This window comes from Pinus tabuliformis, chromosome X (assembly GCF_031772625.1).
Source record: "Pinus tabuliformis cultivar Carrire ecotype Pingquan chromosome X, CPIR1, whole genome shotgun sequence".
Classification (NCBI taxonomy): domain Eukaryota; kingdom Viridiplantae; phylum Streptophyta; class Pinopsida; order Pinales; family Pinaceae; genus Pinus; species Pinus tabuliformis.
The window spans coordinates 607,979,200-608,004,612 of NC_142308.1; positions in this window are offsets into that span (position 1 = coordinate 607,979,200).

Consider the following 25,413-nt stretch of genomic DNA (forward strand, 5'->3'; position numbering starts at 1 on the left):
GCTGATGCACGACTGTGAAATTGACGACGACCTGGACTACATCTACAAGACAACTGCGCAAGAGCAAGACTAGGTAAATCCCACCACAGATGGATGAATCTCATGGGAACGCGAAAGCTCCTGTACATCGGATTCAAACGAGGAAATAGAGCGATGGAAGAATCAGTTACACGGGTAACAATGTTGAACTCTAACATGATGATGAGATCGTTGCGCTGCATATCGACAGAGGTAAGGGATCTACCTACTTATGATGGTTTAAGTGAGGTAGATACTTTCTTGAATATATTTGAAAGGGAGGTGCCAGAATAGCAACGTTTCGAAGCTTTGAAATGGGTACTGCACGCTATGCCCGCGAGGTGGTGGGGTGCGCACCAAGGAAGCTTTGAGGACTGGAGTGAATGTAGGAGAATGATGTGCATGTGTTTTGGGAAGCCTTAGATGTGATTAACAGACAAGAATGTCAGACAAAATGGTTTGTGCGCACATCTCTCCAGATGGGTACAGGCATATGTTAAAAAACCTAGTGGATGCACATGGACTTCGCATTCGGAAACATGATCAATACGCATGTGTGGGCAAGACAAATGCACGAACGGTCCCTCCAGTTGGGACGACAGAGTGTGGAAAGAACAACTGAGCAGAAGGATATCCATGCAAAAGACTTTAGCGAAGTGTGCAAAGCACTGAACAGGATATATAATGCACAGCAAAGTGCTTGGGACCTGCGTGTACCAACAATTCTATGGGCTTATAGGACAACATACAAGAAACTGAAGGGATAGATGCCCCTGAGGCTAGAGTATGGAGCGAACATTGTCGTCCCAATAGAGTATAATATGCCTAGTTCGTGCATAGCAGCGCCAGTAGATATGACGGCTCACGGAGCTTTGGAAGAAGGGATAGCACAGCTGAACGAAGAAGAACGCTTGGGACTTGAAGAAGAAATCCGACAGGGTGATCTTAGGCTCCAAGAACTCATGAAAGAAAGAGTGCACTTAAGGGAGAAACATGCTCTGGTGGAAGCAGAAGTCAAGAAGCTTGAGGAAGAAATACAGAAGGATTTTCTTGATAAGAAAATCGGGATGATAAAACAGGGTGCGCACGACTACAGTGACAAATTTTGGGACTACTGCCGAGAGTTGATCAACTTGATGCCTTGGATTGGACCGCATATTACTAAGGGAATCACCCATGTTGGTGCAATGCAAATGGTGAAGTGCACGATGCCGGAAATAAAAACAAAAGGCGGATTTGTTCCAAAAAAAGTAAGTGATGATCGGTTGGAACCCTATACAAGTGGCACGGCCACCTGACTAGCTGTGGGAAGTACAGTCTTAGCGCTCCAGGCAGTTGAAAGGAGGTGCGGGACTATAAACGACTCTGCCCAGGAGCTGCACGATGTCGGGGCTGCGCGCATGAGCAAAGCGTCACAAGGTCCTCGACCACGCAAGGGGGGCTGCATTTCCACGCGGGTTGGCTGGAAAGTGATCATTGTTGTCATTATTCACAATGTGATGCTTGACTTGAGAACAAATGGAGTGGGCAGCAGGCATTTAAGACGCACTTTATGAGAAATATTTGGGAAAATCTGCTGCCAAGGGAGCATTAATGGACCGGATTTGTGGGGAACAGTCGAATTCAAATTCAAAAGGCGCTATAAATTACAAAGGGATGCCCAACAAACAACACTTGGTCATTTGCGAATTGAGCTATCGTGCACCCTGAGTATCCTGAACCGAGACCTGTTTGTCTTGTGGAAAGTGTTGGTTAATCACTTGAGTGAGCATTGGGATATTTCTAGATGAACGAGATGGCAACGTCTAAAGAAGCCAAGGAAATTGTAGAGATGACTGCCGAAGAAGCCGCGCAGGCCTTTACCATAGAAGATGCCCCTAAAGGAACTAGGATTGTTACAGAAATCCCTAAATCATCACGCACGCCGAAATCGAAGAAATATAAACAGCTAATGATATCGATACGTGTGTCCCCTCGAAACCCACTGCGAACCAGATTAACTATGGAGGAAAAAGGGAAAGCGATTAACCTGGAAACCGACGAGGAGGAAGAAGACCTTGAGGATCTCATAATTGAAGAGGACAAGGACGAGGGCATGGAGGAAGAAACCGAGCCTACGCACCCTCCAACAAAGATGCCCGCGTATGTCCCCTCACGAAAGGGGAAGGCAAAGGTGCCCAAGGACCTCGATGACAGCAAGAGCTCTCTACAGACTCCACTCCTCCTGGACGATATCATTTTCGAGGGCACGCACCTGGGATGGGTGCCAAACTTGAAGTTTGAATATTGGGATCTCGCCGACCACGAGAAATTCCCTCGCCTGGTAATTGTGTAGCTCATGAAGCCGAAGCAGAACATCGCAGCAGGAGTCATAGAGTTGGAGCCACACAAGTGGTTACGTGGAGTTGAGAAGGCAGGGTTGTTAAACCTGCTTTGGGTGCCACATTTCCACAATGCCCCAATGACTATCTTCGTCATCGGGAAACTACTTTGTGTGGTGCATGGTGGGTGTTTGTGGCTGCATAAGCCCATCCCCATCACGGACCACCTAATCCATCGAATTACCCAGCTTCCGTGTAAAGGAGGGGACCCCACAGACATTTCAGAGGTAAATAGCAGTGATTTGGCCATCGCGGAGGCCATGAAAAAGAAATACAAGCTAGAGAAGAAAAAGGGGGGCTACGCAATCTCCAGCATCAACAAAAAAGCAGTAAAAGTTGCGACCCTGGCAGGTAAGGTCATGCGGAAGTGTCGCGTGGATGAGGTGCCCGCGCCGGTGGTTGCACTTGCTGAGAAATGCATGGAGGGGGTCTAGTTTAACTAGTCTAAGTTCTTATGAAGGAATTCCTGGAAAATTTCCACGAGGCATAGGAACAAGGGAAAACCTTCCACTATGCATGGCTTTTGTTGTCCATAGTACTGGTGGCTAGGGAGTTGCTAGAAGATAGCCAGTTACCCACAATTGCAAGGGATCTCCCAGGGGCCGCGAAGTACACTTCGCTATGGGCCACTAGAGATGCGAACCGGATCCGCGACAGTAAGATATTCTAGGTGTTCATGGAGATGAACATCAGAATGGGATTAACCGCAAGTCGCGATTATCACGCACTGTCTACAACAGCTTGCAAAGTTTTGCAGAGTTTAAAGTGGACTTTCATCATATCTACCTCAGGGAAAGCAAGGACCCTACAAAGAAGTTGAACGAGCTACCCTATATGGCCACAGATGATGTAATATTTGACGTACTAGAGATGTGGCCGCCGGAATGGCGCACCCCAGACATCTTCGCGGTGGAAAATTATATTGCGCAGAAGAAGAAGCAGGAGGCCAAACTACACATGGCACAGTTGGCAAAAAAGAGAAGGCAAGAAGTAGCAGCAGAAAAGGCACAGGAGGAGTGGGATGCTGCACAGACAGCAGCAAAACAGAACAAGGTCGCAGAAGCAGCATAGAAGGTAGTAGAGAAGGAACGTGAGGGCCAGAAGTTGCCTTCACCCAAGTAGGAACAAGAGATGGAAACTGAGGTAGAAGAGGGTGACGCAAACCCACAGACAACGTCGACACTATTAAAATGCCAGTGCCCGAGCGAGCGGATGGGGTCGTGCAATAAGGTAAAAGCGTTGAAGCTGTCTATCGACCTGATCACCCTTACTGAAGGGGATCTACACGATATATGGGAGACAGCGTGCGACGTCACCATAGAGGCCCTCCTGAATTTTGTAGAGGAGAATCAAATTGTGTTGGGGGCCCTCCGAGCACTATTTCAGAAGTTGCAGGTGCGTACTCCTCAGGCTGGTACTCTCTCGACTAGCCTCGCAGTAGGACAGCCGCAGCTGAGGAAATGTTGCGCGCTCATATGACCAACACAATAGTGCTACCAGAAGGGGCACTGGTTACAGCAAATGAGGCCGACAGGCCTACAGTCAGTACATTGAAAGGTCTATGGATCAACATGGCTACACTCCCGTAGGAGACGCTCTATGTTCTGTAGGATGGGATTACTGCAGAACTGTAGGCTAGGGAGAGCCACACATTGTAGGTGCTAAGTGAGCAGAATATCAACATGGAGCAGTTGAGCTTGCAGCATGATGAGGTCGTGTCTCAGAACAAGCAGATGGTGCAGGTACTTGAAGAAGCCTGCTAGATGGTCCCTGAGCTGGCCATCCCAGCAGAAGCACCAGCAGAGGTGCACATCCAGAGATTAGTAGCAAGGGTGCATGAGGCGCGAGAAGAAATGGCCAAGGTTCAGCTGGAGCTGAACCTTCAGATAGTAGAGCTGTGGTTGAAGGCGCAGCTATCCACTCCTCCAAAGGTACGAGAACAGCGTGCCAGCGCCATTACATCGGGGATGGAGGAGATTAGCAGTGCAGTCAGGGACTGCACCAGAATGTTGGAAGAATCATTTGAGGTCCTCACCAATCTGCAGGAGGACCCAAACATACAATGCTTAGAAACAGAGGTGTGTAAGCTCCAGCAGCAGTATGACAGCGTCAAAGGGACCATGCAGATGATGGCCCTCACACAGAGGCTCGTGCGAATGCAACAGGCCAAAGCACTCAAGGAGCAAGTAGACGCAGCGCGACACAGAGAAGCAGTTTTGAAGGCACACGTTTAGCCTTGGATCGATGAGGCCTTTGTAATCACCGCAACAATTGAAGGCAAGCTCACACAGATGCAGGGGACACAAGAAAAAATACAGGGGAGCAGTTCCGACTCTGAGCAGAGTTAGAGGGTCTCTACGCAAAGATCTCTGCACTAACAGAGTGACTCGAGCATGAGTCATGATGTTTGTGTTGGGGGCCTGTTGGGCGTGGGATCCTCCCAAGGCAAGTTTTGGGGCTTAAAGCCCAAGTTTTGACTAAGTCCATTGTAAATACTCTGCGATTTGGGGGCACGGAGTGCGAAGTTGTACTAGAGTCATAGGGTTGTCCACCCTTTTTTTTGTAATGTAATGCCAGTTTGAAAGATCTCCCCATGGTCCGCGGACCATGGTATTATCTAAATAGAGCGGGGCTCTAAGTGTAAGAAACATTTATCTAAGAAGAATGAATGAAGAAATGAATCGATGAAACATTGAGTCAAAGTGTAAGTCGTGTCTTTGCATTGTAGAGTAGGAGAAGGCTCTGTAGCTGAGTGTGTAGAGGCCTAGTAGTCCGCAGCTGAGTGTGCGGACCCCTGCAGCTAAGTGCACAGGGCAGGTTGAGTCTGTAACCGATTGAAGCATTAATAAAGAGAAGTTTTACCATATTTCTGTGTATCATTTTCTGTTTTATGCATTGAAGTATATTGGGTATGAATTGCAAGTTTACTATTATTTTGCTGCACGAACTTATATGAATGTGCTAAACAAGTAAATATAACATAAGGCATCTGTGTATGCGAAGATAACTAATTGTTATAAGAAGATAAGTAAGATCCATGAAATAGTGCAGATCACTACCCTAGCAGCGCGAAAGCCCCACAGCCCCGGGTTAGGGCTGCGCGAAGTCAGGTATAACAAGGGCGTGAAGGCCTCGCAGGACAGGAGAGTGCGTGAAGCACCCTGCATGAAGGTATTCACAGTTGGACTAAATCGACCCCTCAAACATCTCAAGGGTGCGGAAACCTAGTTCCAGCATCCTCCCATACTGCTTCAGGTGAGACCTCCATCCGCGCTTCGCAGACTATTGCCGAAAGGGCCAGTAGTACAGGGATTTGTTTGGCTAATTAACTCTAAACGTGGGCCAGGCCCCAACAAGTCAACAATGGAAGAAAACAAAGATTAGGGGGCAATATATCCTTTCAAAATCTTGCTTGAAAAAGCCCTTAAGCGACAGAGGAACACGATGATGGACAACTTTGAGTAGATCCTTCAGCGGCTACCCAAAGGCGACACATCTTCTTCCAGCTGCTACTCTAGAAGCACCACACCCTTTACGGTATAGATTAACTTTGACATCCCCATATTTGAAGGTCAAATAGATGCGGACGTCATAGATAAATAGTTAAATCTGCTAGAAGGATATCTTTTTGTTCATCATTTTTCAAACCAGGAAATGATTAATTTTGCACTTATTAAATTCCCCCCCATGTCAAGTACTAGTGGGATACCTACTGTGAGAAGAAGGACAAAAGTACACCTTCACTATTTTCAACCACACCCACTTGGAATTCATTCCAAAACGCCATCAAGGAGCAGCACTACCCTGTGAGGAGCTATCATTAGAGAACTTTTGAGGTCTAAAATGGGCCTCCTAAGAAAAATGTACAACCAAAATAAAATTTATAAGAACCAATAGGATTTAAGATGATGAGTCAACCATGGGGGATGATTCATCATTTTTGGGGTAAAAAGTAAAAAGATTAAAAATAATAAAATAATAAAACTATTTTTTTCAACTTGCATTTTCAACTTATCTCCCTAAAATTTTACTCAAATTTCAAGTGGAAGTACTCATTGGATGAAAAAATTATTTCTTCATCCAAGGAGTACCATGTTGCATACTTTCGATGGACCCTACTACACAAAAAATGAGAAATACATGAAAACATGTGATTACAATCACGTTTTTCGTGTATTTATAATTTTTCGTGTAACAGTGTCCATCGAAAGTATGAAAAATGTGTACTTCTTGGATGAGGAATCAAATTATCCATCCAACGAGTGTTCCCATTCGAAATTTGAGTAAACCCATAGGGAGATAATTTGAAAATACAAGTTGAAAAAGTAGTTTTTTCTTTTTTCCCTATAAAATTTTATGATGTAATCTAATCTTATTTTATTATTTCCACTATTAGTTTTATAGTTTCTTTACGAGGCCCATTTTAGACCTCAAAAATCCCATAATGGAGGATAAATACATAAAATGGAGCACAATGTGGCAAGGAAGGCACCAAGACGTGCAAGAGTTTACCAATGTTTTCCATACCCTTCAGACAAAGTTGGGTATCAAGGATTTTGAGCGACATTTGGTACTCAAGTATCACTGCTACCCACACAGATACATCCAAGATGAGATGGAGTTCCTGGACATCTCCTCGCTCGTCATGACGTATTGATATGCTGTCAAGATTGAGCAGAAATTTAAACAAATGAAGTGAGACTTTGGATTTGTGAATCCAAAGCAAGGGAAAGGCACCCCCAAACTGCAAAGCAAAGGACAAAGCCAAGGTGGGGCGACCCAAGAAAACCCGTCGAAGCTGCAAGCAAAGAAAAACACCATGAAGATAAAGAAGGACACAGGAAAATGGTGTGAGTTCCATAAGATCTCCACTCACAACACAAGTGAGTTTCGGGCCAAGCAGTCACTAGTTGCCGAGCCTAAGGCTTCTAAATCAAATGAATGTTTTGACTCGGAGTAAAAACCCGACAAGGGAAATGACAAAGGGAAGCAGATCATTGATGTGGAGCCCAGTGCCACCATGGCCACCACCAAGATAGAGAAGAATGAACCTGAAGATCCAGAGGAGGGGGAATGCCTCTTCCACTCACATATGTGGGTGAAGGGTTCTCCGTTGCAGTTAATTTTCGATGGCAAGAGCCAAAAGAACTTCATTTCAACAAAGGTCATGAAGCAGTTGGGCCTACCCACTACAACACATCCACAGTCGTACACCATCGAGTGGCTTCACCAAGGATGAGATCTCTGCATCAGCCAATAGTGCCACCTTCCCCACAGCATCAAGCTCTTCATAGATGAGATACTATGTGATGTTGCCCCTCTTGAAATTTGTGATTTATTAATACAACAACCATACTTGTGGAAGTGGCATGTTGTATATGAGTCGATACCTCGCTTTGTGATTATACTTTAGGCAATAAGTTGTACAGGATATTGGTGGTAGCCCCGCCTACTGTCAACTCTTTGATCACTGCTAACCAATGCAGTAACATCATTTCAAAGACCAAGAATTTTTTTTCCTTATGATTCACCCACGGGGCAAGAAGAATATTGTGGCCACGGCTTCCAGACAGAGCTCCTTTTCACAGTAGCAGTAGATGGACAAGGTCATGGAGGAGTATAGGGACATTTTCTCCTCACCTACGGGGCTGCCTCTGCACTATCAGATCAAGCACTCCATTGATATAACCTTGGGCACATCACTACCCAATGGATTGATCTATCGACTCTCTATTCTATAGAATGATGATATTGAGAGGAAGATTTAGGAGTTCTTGTACAAAGCACAAATCAGGCCAAGCTCATCACCTTGTGGGGCCCTATTGTATTGGTACAGAAGAGGGATGGGACTTGCAGACTTTGTATTGACTATCGGGTGCTGAAAAAGATCACTGTATGGAATAGGTACCCAATTCTGTGGATTGATGACCTTCTAGACTATCTCAAGGGGACAAAATATTTCAGCAAGATTGATTTGAAGTTTGGTTATCACCAGGTGCCTATCGAACCCTTCGATGTGTGGAAGACTACCTTCAAATCCAAGGAGGGCCTTTTTGAATGGTTGGTCATGTATTTCAGCTTGCCTAATGCCCCCAAAACCTTCATCAGATTGATGGATGATATCTTGTGACCATTCATCGATGCATTTGTGGTGGTGTATTTAGATGACATCTTGATCCTCAACTAGAGTTGGGTAGATCACCTCCACCATATTTGACAAGTCCTCCAAACCCTGCGACAACACAAGTTGTGTGCCAATTTGGAGAAATTCACTTTTGGCATGACCCAGGTTTATATATGGGGTACATCATTGATGAGCAGGATGTGCATGTGGACCTAGCCAAGATACAAGTCATTCACGATTGGCCAGCCCCAACCACTCTAACAGAGCTCCACGGATTTTTGGGTCTTAACCATTCTAGCGCAGGTTCGTGTTGGGGTTCTCTCATATCACTTGGCCTTTAAGTCCAGTTGCCAAGGGTGGAGCGAAAACAAACTTCTTTTGGTTTGAAACCCAACAGGAGGCATTTTTCGAGTTGAAGCATCACCTTTGCTCTGCACCGGTGCTCACATTACCAGCCCTGCAGCAACCATTTGAGATTGAGACAGATTCCTTCGACTATGTTATTGATGCAGCTCTTACTCAGCAGGGGCATCTAGTGGCTTACCACAGTGAGACAGTTTCATACACAGTCCGAAATTATCCCACCTATGACAAATAAATGTATTCCATTATGCAGGCCTTACATCAATGGAAGCATTACATTCTGGGGAAGGAAATGGTCATCCACATAGTCCACCAACCCCTACAATTCATACGGACACAAAGAAAGTTGCAAAAGGATCACCATAAAAAATAATCCACATACCTTCAATAGTTTCATTTGAACATTAAGTACAAGAAGGGAAGCACCAATAATGTTGCAGACTGCCTTAGCTGACCACTAGTCATGGTGCTGATCACTGTGCTCGACACCTGTGGGCACGAGACTTCGACGTGGCCGCATCTTTACAAGAGTGATCCAGAATTTGGCAACACATACTAGACACTCCTGGAAGGTAAGAAAGTTTCAAATTTTCACCTCGAGGATGAACTGTTATGCTACCTAGGACATATTTGTGTTCCTTCAAGCAAGCATGCCAATATGATTTAGGAGGCACACTTTAGTTGGGTTGCTTGAAATTTAGAGAAGAGAAAATAGTGACAATATTATAGAAGTAATTTTATTGGTCGAACCTTCGTCAAGATGTTGGGAAGTACATTCGACCCTACACTGCCTACACCACTGTCAAACCAACCATCAAGAAGCAAGGCCTATTTACTCTTATGCCTACTCCTAGTCAACCTTGGGAATCCATCTCCATGGATTAAATGTCGGATCTTCCTTGTACTAAGCACAGCAACGACTGTGTTTTCATGGTCATCGACAGATTCTCTAAGATGACCATTATGCTAGCCTGCAAGAAGAGTATCACAATAGAGGCCACTGCTAAGCTCTTCTTTGAGAGTGTGTGGGTACACTTTAGGATCCCATAGTCCATTGTCTCAAATCGGGATAGTAGATTCCTAAGTGCATTTTCATCAAGTTTTTGGTCGATCTTGGATACCAAACTTACTAATTCCACGACTTTCCACCCCCAAACTGATGGCCAAATAGAGGTCTTCAATAGGATGATCATGCACATTCTATCCATGTACAACTTGAAGCATCCATACACATAGGATGAAAGCCTCCCCTATGTCCAACGCAACTACAACTGAACTCTCCATAGCTCAATAGGCCATAGCCCCTTTCAAGTAGGGTTGGGATTTAAACCTTTATGTCCCATTGATGTGGCCATACCATTTGTAGCCACTCAAACAAATTCAGATCACATCCAATCTGAAGCCGACAGGGCTAACAGATTCATTGAGTACATTCAGCACATCTGCTAACAATTACATGATATATTAGACGGAGCCAATTCTAAGTACAAGTCACGCCATGATCAGCATTAGGTGTCACACAAGTTCTAGGTGGGCAACAAAGTTTGGCTACATTTACAAAAGGAGCGACTCGATGGACCCCACCACAAGCTTCACCCGCTCTGATATGGGCCATACACCATCACCAAGGATGTAGGGGACAAGGGCTTCAATCTCAGCATTCCACCCTTCCTTGGTCTTCACCCAGTGTTTAATGTAGATCGCCTTCTGCCATACTTTCCACCATTGTTGCACACATCTGACATTGCAAAAAAACTCACACCGACAGAGTTAAACCCAAACTACATGGAATATGTCACAATTGATTAGATCATGGATGCACATATCAAGAGCACTCGTCAACAAAGAATCCAACTATATCGAGTTCTCAAATCAAGCCAACTCCTTCACCAGCGCAAGTGGTTCACCAGGGACCAAGTGCAACAGAAAGTTCCTCACCTCATGGAGGCTTTGCACGCAATGGGAACCATTTCTTTCTAAAGAGGGAGGAATGATCCAGGTGGATATTGGTGGCCACCCGCCTATTCTACCTAGACCTCCAGTTGGTTTCATTTGTTTCCTTGTTTATTGCAGCATTTACTATTTTAGCGTTTTTTCGGGTCCTAAACTTTCAACGCAGTTTTCACCCCTTAAACGATGTTTTTTTGAGATCCACAAGAAGTAATTTATCGTGTAAATACTGTAGTACTCATAGATATATTTCTGACAAGGTATTGTACATGCCAAACAAAGATAATATGACCAAGTTACGACCCCGAGAAGTTGGCTACTCAACTAACCCCAACATAGCCCACAAACTCTTGGTGTTCCATCTCCTCGAGATAGGGTTTTGGTTGTTTATGGTTTTCCCTTTTTGTTCAATTAAGCAGGCCCTTAAGCCTCATTGTAACACATTTCAGAGGCATGTAGCCACCACATATCTTCTCAGAGATAAGCTACCATCGCTTGAGTTATTTTTGTTTCCATTCTATTTATAAACATATTTCAATATTTGATATTAATGAAATGAATTTTTATTTTTGCTGCATATCTGTATTTATGGTTATATCTATAATTTTTTGCGTTCCTATTTAAGTTTAGATCATTGGCATCAAAGAGATCTATTCTTTCTCTACTTTTCTTTGTGTGTCCCCAACGAGGCCAAGATATAAGGAGTTAGATCTCAATCTGGTTGAACCTTTGCAAGACCAACCTCGCAAATCCCGATGGCCTCCCATGGCAGAAGAAAAGAAAGATGAGGGGTCAGGAGATCCTTTTAAAATATTTCTCAAAGAATCCCTCGAGTGACAAAGGAATGCGATTATGGACAACTTAGCCAAGATCCTTTAGCGGCTACCTAAATGCAACACATCTTCTTCCAACTGCTACTCTGGAAGTGCCACATGATTTAAGGTTCAAGTTAACTTCGACATCCCCATATTTGAAGGTAATATAGATGCGGACACTATAGATAAATGGTTAAATTTGCTAGAAGGATATTTTTCGATTCATGATTTTTCTAACTGGGAAAATTACTTTTGCACTTCTCAAAGCTGCCCCCCACGTCAAGGACTTGTGGGAGACCTACTATGAGAAGAAGGACGAAAGTAAACCTTCACTATTTTCAATCACACCCACTTGGAATTTGTCCTGAGATGCCATTAAGGAGCAGTACTACCGTGTCGGGAGCTATGAGGATAAATACATAAAATGGACCATGCTATGGCAGGGAAGGGACCAAGACGTGTCAGAGTTTACCGATGTTTTTCATACCCTTCGCACGAAGTTGGGTATCAAGGATTCTGAGTGACATTTTGTACTCAAGCATCATGGCTACCTACATAGATACATCCAGGACGAGATGGATTTCCTGGACATCTCCTCGCTCAATGCGAGATACTGATATGCTGTCAAGATTGAGTAGAAGTTTAAAGAAAAGAAGCGAGTCTTTGGATCTGTGAGTCTCAAGTAAGGGAAAGGCACCCCTAAACCACATAGAAAAGGACAAAGCCAAGGCAGGGAAACCCACGAAAACTCATCAAAACTGCAAGCAAAGAACAACACCACGAAGAAAAAGAAGGACACGGTAAAATGGTGTGAGTTCCATAAGAGCTCCACTCACAACACTAGTGAGTGTCGGGCCAAGTAGTCACTGGTGGCTGATTTGAAGGCTTCTGAATGACAAAGGGAAGAAGATCATTGATGTGGAGCCTAGTGCCACCATGGCCACCACCAAGATCCACAAAAATGAGCCTGAAGATCTAAAGGAGGGGGAACGCCTCTTCCACTCACAGATGTGGGTGAAGGGTTCTTCACTACAGTTCATTGTCGACAGTGGGAGCCAAAACAACATCATTTCAACAGAGGTCATGAAGCAAATGGGTCTACCAACAACATCACATCTGTATTCATACACTATCGGGTGACTTCACCCATTACGAGATCTTCGCATCACCAGCTATGTCACCTTCCCTACAACATCAAGCCCTTCACAATTGAGGTATTTTTTGGTGTTTCCCCTCTTGAATTTTGTGATGTATTATTAGGACAACCATACTTGTGGAAGCAAGATGTTGTAAATGAGTCGAGATTTGGCTCTGTGATTATTCCTTTGGGCAATAATGTTGTATGGGATACTGGAGGTAGCCCCACCTACCACCATCTCTTTGATCACTACTTAGGAATATGTTAAGATCATTTCACAGACCAAGAATTTTGTTTTCCTTATGATTCGCCCTCAGGGAAAGAAGAAGATTGTGGCCACGTCTTCCAGATAGGGCTCCTCCATATAGCAGTAGGAGATGGACAAGGTCGTGGAGGAGTATAGGGACATTTTCTCCTAACCTATGGGGGTGCCTCTGCACTATCAGGTCAAGCACTCCATCGATTTGAACCTAGACGCACTGCTACCCAACGGACTAATCTATCAATGCTATGTTCTATAGAATGATAAGATCAAGAGTCGGATTCAAAAGTTGTTGCAGATAGGGCATACTAGGCCAATCTCATCACCCTATGGGAGCCCAATTTATTGGTACAGAAGAAGGATGGGACCTTGAGACTCTGTATTGAATATTGAGCTCTAAACAAGATCATTGTATAGAATAGCTACCCATTTCCACATATTGATGACCTTATAGACCATCTCAAGGGGGGGGAATATTTCGGCAATGTTGATTTGAAGTCTGGTTATCACCATGTGCCTATCGAACCCTCTAATGTATGGAAGATTTCCTTCAAATCCAAGGAGGGCCTTTTTGAATGGTTGGTCATGTATTTTGGGTTGACAAATACCCCCGCAACCTTCATGAGATTGATGGACGACATCTTGCGACCCTTCACCAATGCATTCATGGTGGTGTATTTAAGTGACATCTTGATCTTTAGCCAGAGTTGGGAAGAGAACCTCCACCATATTTGAGTCAGAACTTGGAAAAGGGAATGACAAAGGGAAGAATATCATTGATTTGGAGCCTAGTGCCACCGTGGCCACCACCAAGATCCACAAGAATGAGCTTGAAGATCCAGAGGAGGGGGAATGCCTCTTCCACTCACAGATGTGGGTGAAGGGTTCTCCGTTGCAGTTCATTATCGACAATGGGAGCCAAAAGAACCTCATTTTAGCAGAGGTCATGAAGCGGTTAGGTCTACCGACTATAGCACATCTATAGTCGTACACCATTGGGTGACTTCACCAAGTACAATATCTTTGCGTCAGCCAGCATTGTCGCCTTCCCTACAACATCAAGCCCTTCACAGATGAGGTACTATGCGATGTTGCCCCTCTTGAATTTTGTGATGTATTATTAGGACAACCATACTTGTGGAAGCGGAATGTTTTATATGAGTCGAGACCTAGCTCTGTGATTATTACTTTGGGAAATAAGTTGTACAGGATATTGGAGGTAGCCTCGCCTACAACCATCTCTTTGATCACTGCTAAGCAATACATTAAGATCATTTCACAGACCATGAAATATTTTTTCCTTATGATTCGACCTTAGGGAAAGAAGAATATTGTGGCCACGTCTTCCAGACACGGCTCCTCCACATAGTAGCAGCAGATGGACAAGGTTGTGGAGGAGTATGGGGACATTTTCTCCTAACCTACGGGGGTGCCTATGCACTGTCAAGTCAAACACTCCATCAATTTGAACCTGGGTGTGCTTCTACCCAATGGACCAATCTATTGATGCTATGTTCTAGATAACGATGAGATCAAGGGTCATATTCAAAAGTTGTTGCAGAAATGGCACATCAGGCCATGCTCATCACCCTCTGGGAGCCCAATTTTATTGTTACAAAGGAAGGATGCAACCTTGAGACTTTGTATTGACTATCAGGTGTTGAACAAAGTCACTGTATGGAATAACTACCCAATTCCATGGATTTATGCCCTTCTAGACCAGCTCAAGAGGGGGGGGATATTCTATAAATATTGATTTGAAGTCTGGTTATCACCAGGTGCCTATCAAACCCTCTAATGTATGGAAGACTTCCTTCAAATCCAAGGAGGTCCTTTTCGAATGGTTGTTCATGCCTTTCAGGTTAATGAATGCCCCTAAAACCTTCATGAGATTGATGGACAACATATTACGACCCTTCACCAATGCATTCATGGTGGTTTATTTAGATGACATCTTGATCTTCAGCGAGAGTTAGGAAGAGAACCTCCACCATATTCGACAGATCCTCCAAACCCTGCGACAACACAAGTTGTGTGCCAATTTGGAGAAATTCACTTTTGGCATGACCCAGGTTTAATACCTAGGCTACATCATTGATGCGCAGGGTGTGCATGTGGACCCAGCCACGATACAACTCATTTGGGATTGGCCAGCCCCAACTACTCTAACAAGACTCCGCAAGTTTCTGGGTCTTGCCAATTTCTAACACATATTCATGTTGGAGTTCTCTCATAACACTTAGTCTTTAAGTCAAGTCACTAAGGGCAGAGAAAAAGCAAAGTTTTTTTGGTCTAAAATCCAACAGAAAGTGTTGGTCGAGTTGAAGCATTGCCTCTTCTCTGCATTAGTGCTCACATTACCATACCTACAACAACCATTTGAGATTGAGATAGATGCCTCTGACTATGCTATTGGTGTAGTTCTTACTCAGCAGGGGCATCTAGTGGCTTACCACAGTGAGACACTTTCAGACATAGTCCAAAAGTATCCCACCTATGACAAAGAAATGTATTCCATTGTGTAGGCATATCATCAATGGAAGCATTACATTATGGGGAAGGAAACGGTCATCCACACAGACCACCGACCCCTACAGTTCATACAGACACAAGGGAAGTTGCAGAACGATCGCCATCAGAAATGGTCCACATACCTGCAACAGTTCCATTTGAACATTAAGTACAAGAAGGGCAACACCAATAATGTTGCATACTACCTCAGCTAACCACCAGTCATGGCACCAATCACTGTTCTTGACTCCTATGGGCATGAGACTTCGGGGCAGCCGTATCTTTACAAGAGAGATTCAAAATTCGACAGCACATACCAAACACTCTTGGAAGGTAAGAAAGTTCCAAATTTTCACTTCCAGGATGCATTGTTATTTCACCTGATACATATGTGTGTTCCTTCAAGTGATCATACCAAGATAATTTGGGAGGCACACTTCAGTCGAGTCGCTAGACATTTCGAAGTAGAGAAAACAATGGTAGTACTACATAAGTATTTGTATTCACCGAAGCTTCGTCAAGATGTTGGGAAGTACATTCGATCATGCACTGCTTACACCATTGCAAAAACAACCATCAAGAAGTAATGCCTATATACTCCTTTTCCTACTCCTAGTCGACCTTGGGAATCCATCTCCATGGATTACATGTCGGGCCTTCCTTCTACTAAGCACGAAAACAACTGTGTTTTCGTGGTCATCAACAGATTCTCTAAGATCGTCATTATGACAGCCTACAAGAAGAGTATCACAATGAAGGCCATTGTAATCTCTTCTTTGAACGAGTGTGGGTTCACTTTGGGATCCCAAGGTCCATTGTCTCAAATCGGGACAAAAAATTCCTAAGTGCATTTTGGTCAAGTCTCTAGTTGATGCTAGATACCAAACTTACTAAGTCCACAACTTTCCACCCCCAAACTAATGGCTAAACAGAGGTCGTCAACAGGATGATCTTTCACATTATACACATGTAGAAATCGAAGCATCCACACACATGGGATGAAATCCTCCCCTATGTACAGAACATCTACAACAGAGCTCTCCATAGCTCAACAGGCCACAACTCCTTTCAGGTAGGGCTGGGATTTCATCCATTATGTCCCATTGATGTGGCTATACCATTTGCAGCCACTCAGAGAGATTTGGATCACGTCCAGTCTGAAGTGATAGGGCTAATAGCTTCATTGAGTGCATTCAGCACATCCTCATGTAGCTCCATGATATATTGGACAGATCCAATGCTAAGTAAAAGCAACGCCATGATCAGCATTAGGTGTCGCACAAGTTCCAAGCGGACGACAAAGTTTGGCTACATTTGCAGAAGGAGTGCCTCTATGGACTCGGTCGCAAGTTTTTCCCACTCTGATATGGGCCATACACAATCACCAAGGCTGTAGTGGAAAATTCCTCCGAGCTAATCATTCCACCCTTCCTCGGTCTGCACCCAGTGTTCAATGTAGACTCCCTTCGGCCATACTTTCCACCATTGTTGGACACATCTGACATTGCATAACAACTCACACCAACTGAGTTAAACCCAGACTGCATGGAACAAGTCACAATTGATCAGATCATGGATAAGCATATCCAGAATGCTTTCCAATATAGGATCCATCTATATCGAGTTGTCAAAGAAGTCCAACTCCTTCACCAAGGTCAGTGGTTCGCTAGGGACCAAGTGCAACATAAATTTCCTCACCTCGTGGAGGCTCTCCATGCAATGGGCACATTGCTTCCTAAGGAGGGAGGATTGATATAGGTTGATATTGGTGGCCACCCACCTGTTCCACCTATACCTCCAGTTGGTTTCATTTGTTTCCTTGTTAATGCAACATTTACTATTTTTAGCAGTTTTCGGGTCCTCAACTTTCGAATTAGTTTTGACCCCCTAAATGACATTTTTTTGAGGTCCACATTTGATTTTTGTCTGAAAATATTGTAGCACTCAGAGATATCTTTCCAACAAGGTATCGTATGCATCAAACGGAGATAATATGACCAAGTTACGACCCTAAGAAGTTGGCTACCCAACTAACCCCAACAGGGCCCACAAACTCTTGGTGTTCCTTCTCCTGGGGTTACGGTTTTGGTTGTTTAGGGTTTTCCCTTATTTTTCAATAATAAATATGCCCTTGAGCCTCATTGTAACATAGTTTAGAGGCATGTAGCTGCCACATCTCTTCTCATAGATAATCTACCATCGCACGAGCTAGTTTTATTTCCATTATGTTTGTAAGCATATTTTAGTATTTGATATTAATGCAATGAAGTGTTATTTTTGTTGCATATATGTATTTATGATTATATCTATAATTTTTTGCATTCTTGTTTAAGTTTGGATCAGTGGTATTAGAGTGGTTTTCTCTTTCTCTATTTTTCTTTGCATGTCCCCAACGAGGTCAAGGTATAAGGAGTTAGGGCTCAATATGGTTGAACCTTTATAAGACTAGGCTCGTAAATCCCGACGGCCTCCCATAGTGGAAGAAAATAAATATGAGGGGGCATGAGATCCTTTCAAAATATTGCTCGAAGAAGCCCTCGAGTGACAAAGGAATGTGATGATGGAAAACTTTGCCCAAATCCTTCGGCGGTTACCCAAAGGCAATGCATCTTCTTCCAACAGCTACTCTGGAAGTGCCACACCCCTTAAGGTACAAGTTAACTTTGACATCCCCATATTTTAAGGTCAGATAGATATGGACGTCGTAGATAAATGGTTAAATCTGCTAGAAGGATATTTTTTTGTTCATGATTTTTCCAACTGGGAAAAGATTACTTTTTCACTTCTCAAAGCCACCCCCTACGTCAAGGACTAGTGTAATGACCTATCTATAAATATAGAGAATGCAATAATAATAGCAGGCATACAACGCATGCATATGATAGCTACATATGCATGTGTCGCATACACCGCACTAGTATTTATATATACTAAGTTAACTATAAGTACTAAATACCATGACACTTCTTCGGATAGAGGTTCTACTCATCCATCAACACCCACATTGCTTAATGTATGGGTAAATATTAAAAGAGAACTATATAAATTATATATTCCAGATTATTAATAAAAATTATATTAATAAATTAATAATATAAATAAATCATATTAATAAATTAACAAAATAATTTTTAAAATATATATAAGAAATTAAAAGGGGCACTAAGTATAAAGTCATTATGTTTATATTAAATGAATACTTTAATAAAAGATAATGTGACATATATACGTGACCTTTAAAAGAGATAAGGGAGATAATACGTAACAGAGGAGCATGTCACCAGCAAACTAAGCGGTGGGCTGCAGATGGAAGAGCATCCACTACCAAGCAACAGGATAAAAACCACAGATCAGAGATTTAGAAGGGGGAACGGAGGGAAGAAAATTGGAAGGAGGAGGAACATCATGTACGGAAATCATCCACAGGAAGAGCTTGAGTTGTTCTGAGGTTCTAGGCACGAGGGAGCAGTCGGCTTCTACTAAGAAGCTTACTGGATTGAGCAGCTAGGTTCTGCTCAGTTTGGCTGGGTGGATTCAGTATTTTGGTAACCGAAGCAAGGAGTTGGAGTCATCATCAACCGCAAGGGCACAGGTAGGTACCCTCAACATAAAATTTCCTTCATTGTTTTTACACATGTTTTCACGGTCTTGACATTGGTAGGTACCCTCAACATAAAATTTCCTTCACTGTTTTTAAACATGTTGTCACGGTCTTGACAACTGGTGGGAGACCTATTGTGAGAAGAATGACAAAATTACACCTTCACTATCTTTAGCCACACCCACTTGGAATTCATTCCAGGATTCCATCAAGGAGTAGTACTACCCTACCGGAAGATGTACCAAAGTTTACCAATGTTTTCCATACCCTTCGCACAAAGTTGGGTATCAAGGATTGTAAGAAACAATTAGTACTCAAGTACCACAGTTTCCTACACATATACATCGAGGACGAGATGGAGTTCCTGGTGTATATTTTTATTGTTTATTCAACAACTTATGTGATATGCTAAAACACAAGACAAGAATCTACTCTACTCTTCACCGGAAACCAAAATTGATCGATGAAAACAATAAGTAGAAAGCGGAAGAATATCAATCTCACATAACACAATATTTCTCTAGGGAAAGCAACTGTTAAAAACCCCGACTATCTATATTGCATTAACTAGAAGATCTGAGAAGAAAATACAATTCTTGTTCGTCCAGGACAATTCCTGCACTAGTACAATCTAACTCTTTGCCTCACAAGCCAGCTCAAGCCAACACTTAACCAATTTTGTTTCCTGCCAAGCCCCTTATTCCTTGTGCAACCCATAGATGAATTAACCCATATTTAATTGGGAAATCCCCTCTCCATAACTGTGCAATCTGAACATAGATCCTCAATGGATTGCATGCACCATCTGTACAACTCAGAAAATTATACAACTGATAGTATATTGTCCCTTAACTCTAATCTCAGTTGGGTCTTCCTCTGAACTAACATGCATGAGTTATTTATGAGTGAATCTTTAGTTAATTGGTGTGGTACTGGTGATGCGTTGGTGCACTACACCACTACTAGACCTCTACTAGTTCCTCCAACAGTTAGAATTAGTTTAACTAACTATAACTCAATTAGACTAAGTTATCTAATTACAACTCAAAAGAACTCAACCTGGGCCCCTAAAATATAGGGATCACTCTACACGACTCTAGATAGACTTCCACCTCGGATTTCCTAAGTTAATTAAGTCAATTTAACTTAATTAGCTATTACAAGTTGCTATGAGAATAGAATTGCAATTTAATTCAAAATTTAATTTAACGACAAATTAAATTGGAATTTCTTGTTGTTATTTTTAACACTCCCTCTCAATGAGAAAGGGATTATCAGCTACCCTGATCCTATCTCTGTGAAACTAGAATTTGCATTTTGACAATGCCTTTGTCAAAATATTTGCATCTTGCTCCTCTATGGGAATGTACTCCAACAACATAATTTTCCTCTGCACACAATTTCGAAGATGATGATACTAGATATCAATATGCTTGGACCGATCATGAAAAACTGGATTTTCAGAGAATTTGATACAACTATGATTGTCACTGTAAATCACAATTCGATCCATCTACTGACAAAACAAAACAACCAGAATCTTCCTCATCCAAATAGCCTCACAAGCTACTTGACTATCATCCATGTACTCTACTTTACTATCATCCATGTACTCTACCTCTACATTACATAAATGAACAATTCTTGGATGATACAAATGAAAATACCTCCTTTCTATATATAGGAGTCTAAGGGGTCATAACATCAGAGCCGACATAACAATAATAATGTAAGGGCACAATAATAACAATAGTAGGCTTCTATGGGGCACAATAGTAACAATATGGGCACTACATGGGTACATCAATATAATAAGTGGGTTGTACTAATAATAATAAGGGGTTACACTAGTAGTATATGGGCCTAACAGAGTACAACTGATCTTTGTTTCCTGTTGTACTAAGAAACAGCTACTGACCCAATATTGAAGATCCCTCCAGATGTTTTGTTCCTGTCAGATGGAATCACTGCCCAATTTGCATTGGTGAATCCTTGAATCTTCACTCTATATGTTTGTACCATAAAGCATATTGAGTGGTGCATCTGAGGTATCTCAACAAATGCTTCGCTACTTTCCAATACAACTTGGTCAACTTAACCATCGCTTGACTAAGATGGTTAACTTCATAGCACATGTTTGGTCGTGTGTTCACCAAATACATGAGTGAACCCACAAGCTTCCTATAAATAGTATCTTCCACTACTTCACCAGAAGTAGCATCCTCCTTCCTCCAGTTACTTGCTAGAGGAGTCTCCATGGGTTTACTGCTCTCCATGTGAAACCTTTTCAGTATCTCATTGGCATACTTTCCCTGAGAGATAAAAAGTTCCTCATCACCTTGCCATACTTCCATGCCCAGAAAGTAGTGCATGAGCCCTAAGTCCTTCATTTCGAACTCTCTTACAAGGTCCTATTTGCAAGACTTGATCAGCTTATCATCACCTGTCAGAATCAAATCATCAACATATAAAACAATAATCAACAATTTACCTTCAACCACAATATGGTAAAGGTTTGCATTTGCTTCACTTTTGGTGAAGCCCAACTCGGTGAAGTAGATATCGATCCTGGTGTACCAAGCATGAGGTGCTTGTTTCATCCCATACAACGCTTGCTTGAGTCAGCACACATGCAACTCTTGGTCAAAGGTCTCAAAACCTTCAGGTTGCTCAATATACACCTCTTCCTCAATCATTTCATTAAGGAAGGTTGTCTTTACATCCATCTGATGTATCATCCATCCCATCTTTGGTGACAGTGCCAAATTGGATCTGATTGATGAGTACCTTGCAATAGGAGCAAAGGTATCATCATAATCAATGCCCTCCATCTAATAAAATCCTCAGGCCACAAACCTCACCTTGTGTTTCTCCACACTACCATCCGCTGCTTGCTTTACCTTGTAAAGCCATTAGGAACTCACCACTGACTTGTCCGTCGGTCTTGGGACCACATCCCAAACATTGTTCCTAACAATGGAGTCATACTCCTCAACCATGGCATCAACCCAAACCAATTACTACATTTCTTCCTCAAAAGAGGATGGCTCAGTCTCAACACATCCGCTCATAAGAGCCATGTATCCAGTGTACCTCTTTGGTGACCTCCTCTGCCTGCATTGTGATGTGGGTGCTCCCACATTCTCTCTCACATCATGTAATAACTTGTCAGCCTCTCTAGTGTGCTTTCTCCCATCTATGGAAGACTCTACATGAGTGGGTGTCTCCACTCCCTAATCCTCTGCATGTGGCTGCTCCACATCAATCTAAGGTTCCTCCTTAGGAGCTAAAAGATCCTCAACCGCATGTAGCTGAAGCTCCCTCTCAAGGGAACATCTCATGGCCTTCTCTTCATCAAATTTTACATCCTTGCGAACCACTATCATCCTATTGGTCGGAAGGTACACCCAATAGTTGTGAGGTGTATCAGTGTACCCCACAAATATCCCCAACTCTGTTGTTGGCTCAAGCTTCTTCCATGCATATTTGGTTACATGGCAGTAGACCGATGAACCAAAAATCCTGAAGTGACCCACATCTGGTTTCTTCCCTGAAAAAGCCTCTTCCAGTGTACTCATCCCAAGAATTTGATGAGGGCTTTTATTCTACAAATAAACAGTTGTGTTACATTCCTCGGCCCACAAGTGTAGTGGTAGACCCTGATCATGCAACATCACCTGTTTTGCCCCTGCAATGCTTCTATTCTTCCTTTTAGCCACCCAATTCTTTTGTGGGTTCTGAGGTGCTATCAATTCCCGTTTAATTCCTTCTAATGTACAAAACTTTTTAAACTCATTTGATACATACTCTCCACCATTATCACTCTTGAGAGCTTTAACTTTTCTGCTAATATCTTTCTCAGCCAATGTTTTAAATTCACAAAACATTGCAAAAGTTTGATCTTTCTTCTACATGAAGAAGATCCAACATTTATGAGAAAAATCATCAACAAATATAACATAATACCTATGTTTGGTTATGGATGTTGTCGAGAATGGTCCACACACATCTGAGTGGACTCAATCGAGGATCACCTATGCTCGACTGTCTTTGTCGTGAAAGGAAGCCTTAGTGTACTTTCCCAATGTGAACCCTTTGCATGTGTCAACCTGCTCTATTGTACCCTTGGGAAGACCGGTAGAAGTTTTTTGCATGATTTTCAAAGCGCCATGATGCAAGTGACCCAACCTCCTGCGCCACAACTCATCAATGTCTCGGCTCTACACCTTCTATGCTTTCATGCTCAAGGAATCACAATATTCTACCTCTAACTTGTAGAGATTCTTCACTCAAACCCCTATCCTCTTCACCTGTCCCATGGCTATGTGACGAAGGAACGCCTTTCCATTACTAAATATCACATCATAGCCTCTATCCTCCAACATGGAAATGGATACCAAGTTCTTCTTCAAACCAGGAACATACATAACATCTCCCAAAGTAAGGGGAGCACCCGACTCCCTTTGAAAGGTAACTATACCAAGCCTAGTCGCACTATACCTCCTGTCATCACCCATCTCGATATGCATCTGGAGACCCTTCTCCTCCAAGTTACTAAATAGATCTTTTTTACCAATCATGTGGAAATAAGATCCACTATCCAAGTACCATACACTACCCATCATCGATGGTACCATACATGCGATGAGGGTAAAGTCTAGTTTGAATTATGAGGCAAGAGCCTCACCTCCTATCGCACCTCCTGAGGACTTCTTACCGGCCTTCTTGAGCAAACACTTTGTGGAAAAATGTCACAACTCATGACAATGAAAGCACTTAACTTTCGACATGTACTTCTTCTTGCCACCATGACAATAATTTGACTTGGAATGAGATGTGTTCCCCTTCTCCTTCTTTACCTTACCCACTAAGGCACAATTTTCCTTATCATCAGTCTTTGATGAGGATTCATCTCTGGTATTCCTCTAAATCTCTTCTTGTACAATCTGACCATAACCGTTCCCAATTTGGTAGCTTCTCCCTCCTATTGACAGAGTCTTGATAATTATGCCAACTCTTGGGAAGTCCTAAAAGAGCTAGGCTCACCATATCATCCTCGGCAATAGCGATCCTGACACTTCCAAGCTCATCCTAACAATGGGTGAACTTGGTCAAGTACTTCGGAATAGAGTTTCCCTTCTCCATTTTGATCATTCTAACTTTTTCCTTCAATGCCAATTTCCTATGGTCACTGCTATTTTGAAACAGGTACATCAATGCCTTCCACATTGAGTATGGATTATCCTTGCCATGGAGACTCGAGAAATTGTGGTCTCGAACTCCTTCTAGGATAATTCTTCTCACTTTTGCCACACACTTTATCCATTCAGCTAGTTCTTTAGCATCCGATGTTGGAGGCTTAGGAATTGCATGATATATGAATTCCTTGAGGCCATTTACTTCCAGCACTACCTCCATCACGTCCTTCCAAGTTATGTAATTCGAGCTACCCTCCAAGGCATACTCAAGTCGCAAACCGTAGAATGAAATATCACTACTCTGAAGTATGAACTTGCAAATTCGATTTTCACCTACACAACAAAATCAAATTCTCCTCTTCTATACTATCTTTAGCTTCGATATCGTGTAGATTTTTATTATATATTCAATAGCTTATGTGATATGATAAAATGCAAGACAAGAATCTACTCTACTCTTCAGTGGAAACCAAAATTGATCGATGAAAACAATAAGTAGAAAGAGGAAGAATATCAATCGCACATAACACAATATTTCTCTGGGAAAGAAACTGCTAAAAACCTCAACAATCTATATTGCATTAACCAGAAACTCTGAGAAAAAAATACAATGCTTGTTCATCTTGAACAATTCCTGCACTAGTACCATCTAACTCTTTGCCTCACAAGCCAACTCAAGCCAACACTTAGCCAATTCTATTGCCTTCCAAACCCCTAATTCCTTATGCAATCCCTAGAGGAATTAAGTCGTATTTAATTGGGAAATCCACTCTCAATAACTGCATAATCCAAACATAGGTCCTTAATTGATTGCATGCACCATTTGTACAACTCGAAAAATTATACAAATAATAGTACATTGTCCCTGAACTATAATCTCAACTAGGTCTTCCTCTAAACTGACATGCATGATTTATTTATGATTGAATCTTCATTTAACTGGTCTGGTACTGGTGATGCATTGGTGCACTACTCCACTACTAGACTTCTACTAGTTCCTCCAACAGTTAGAACTAGTTTAAATGACTATAACTCAGTTAGACTGAGTTATC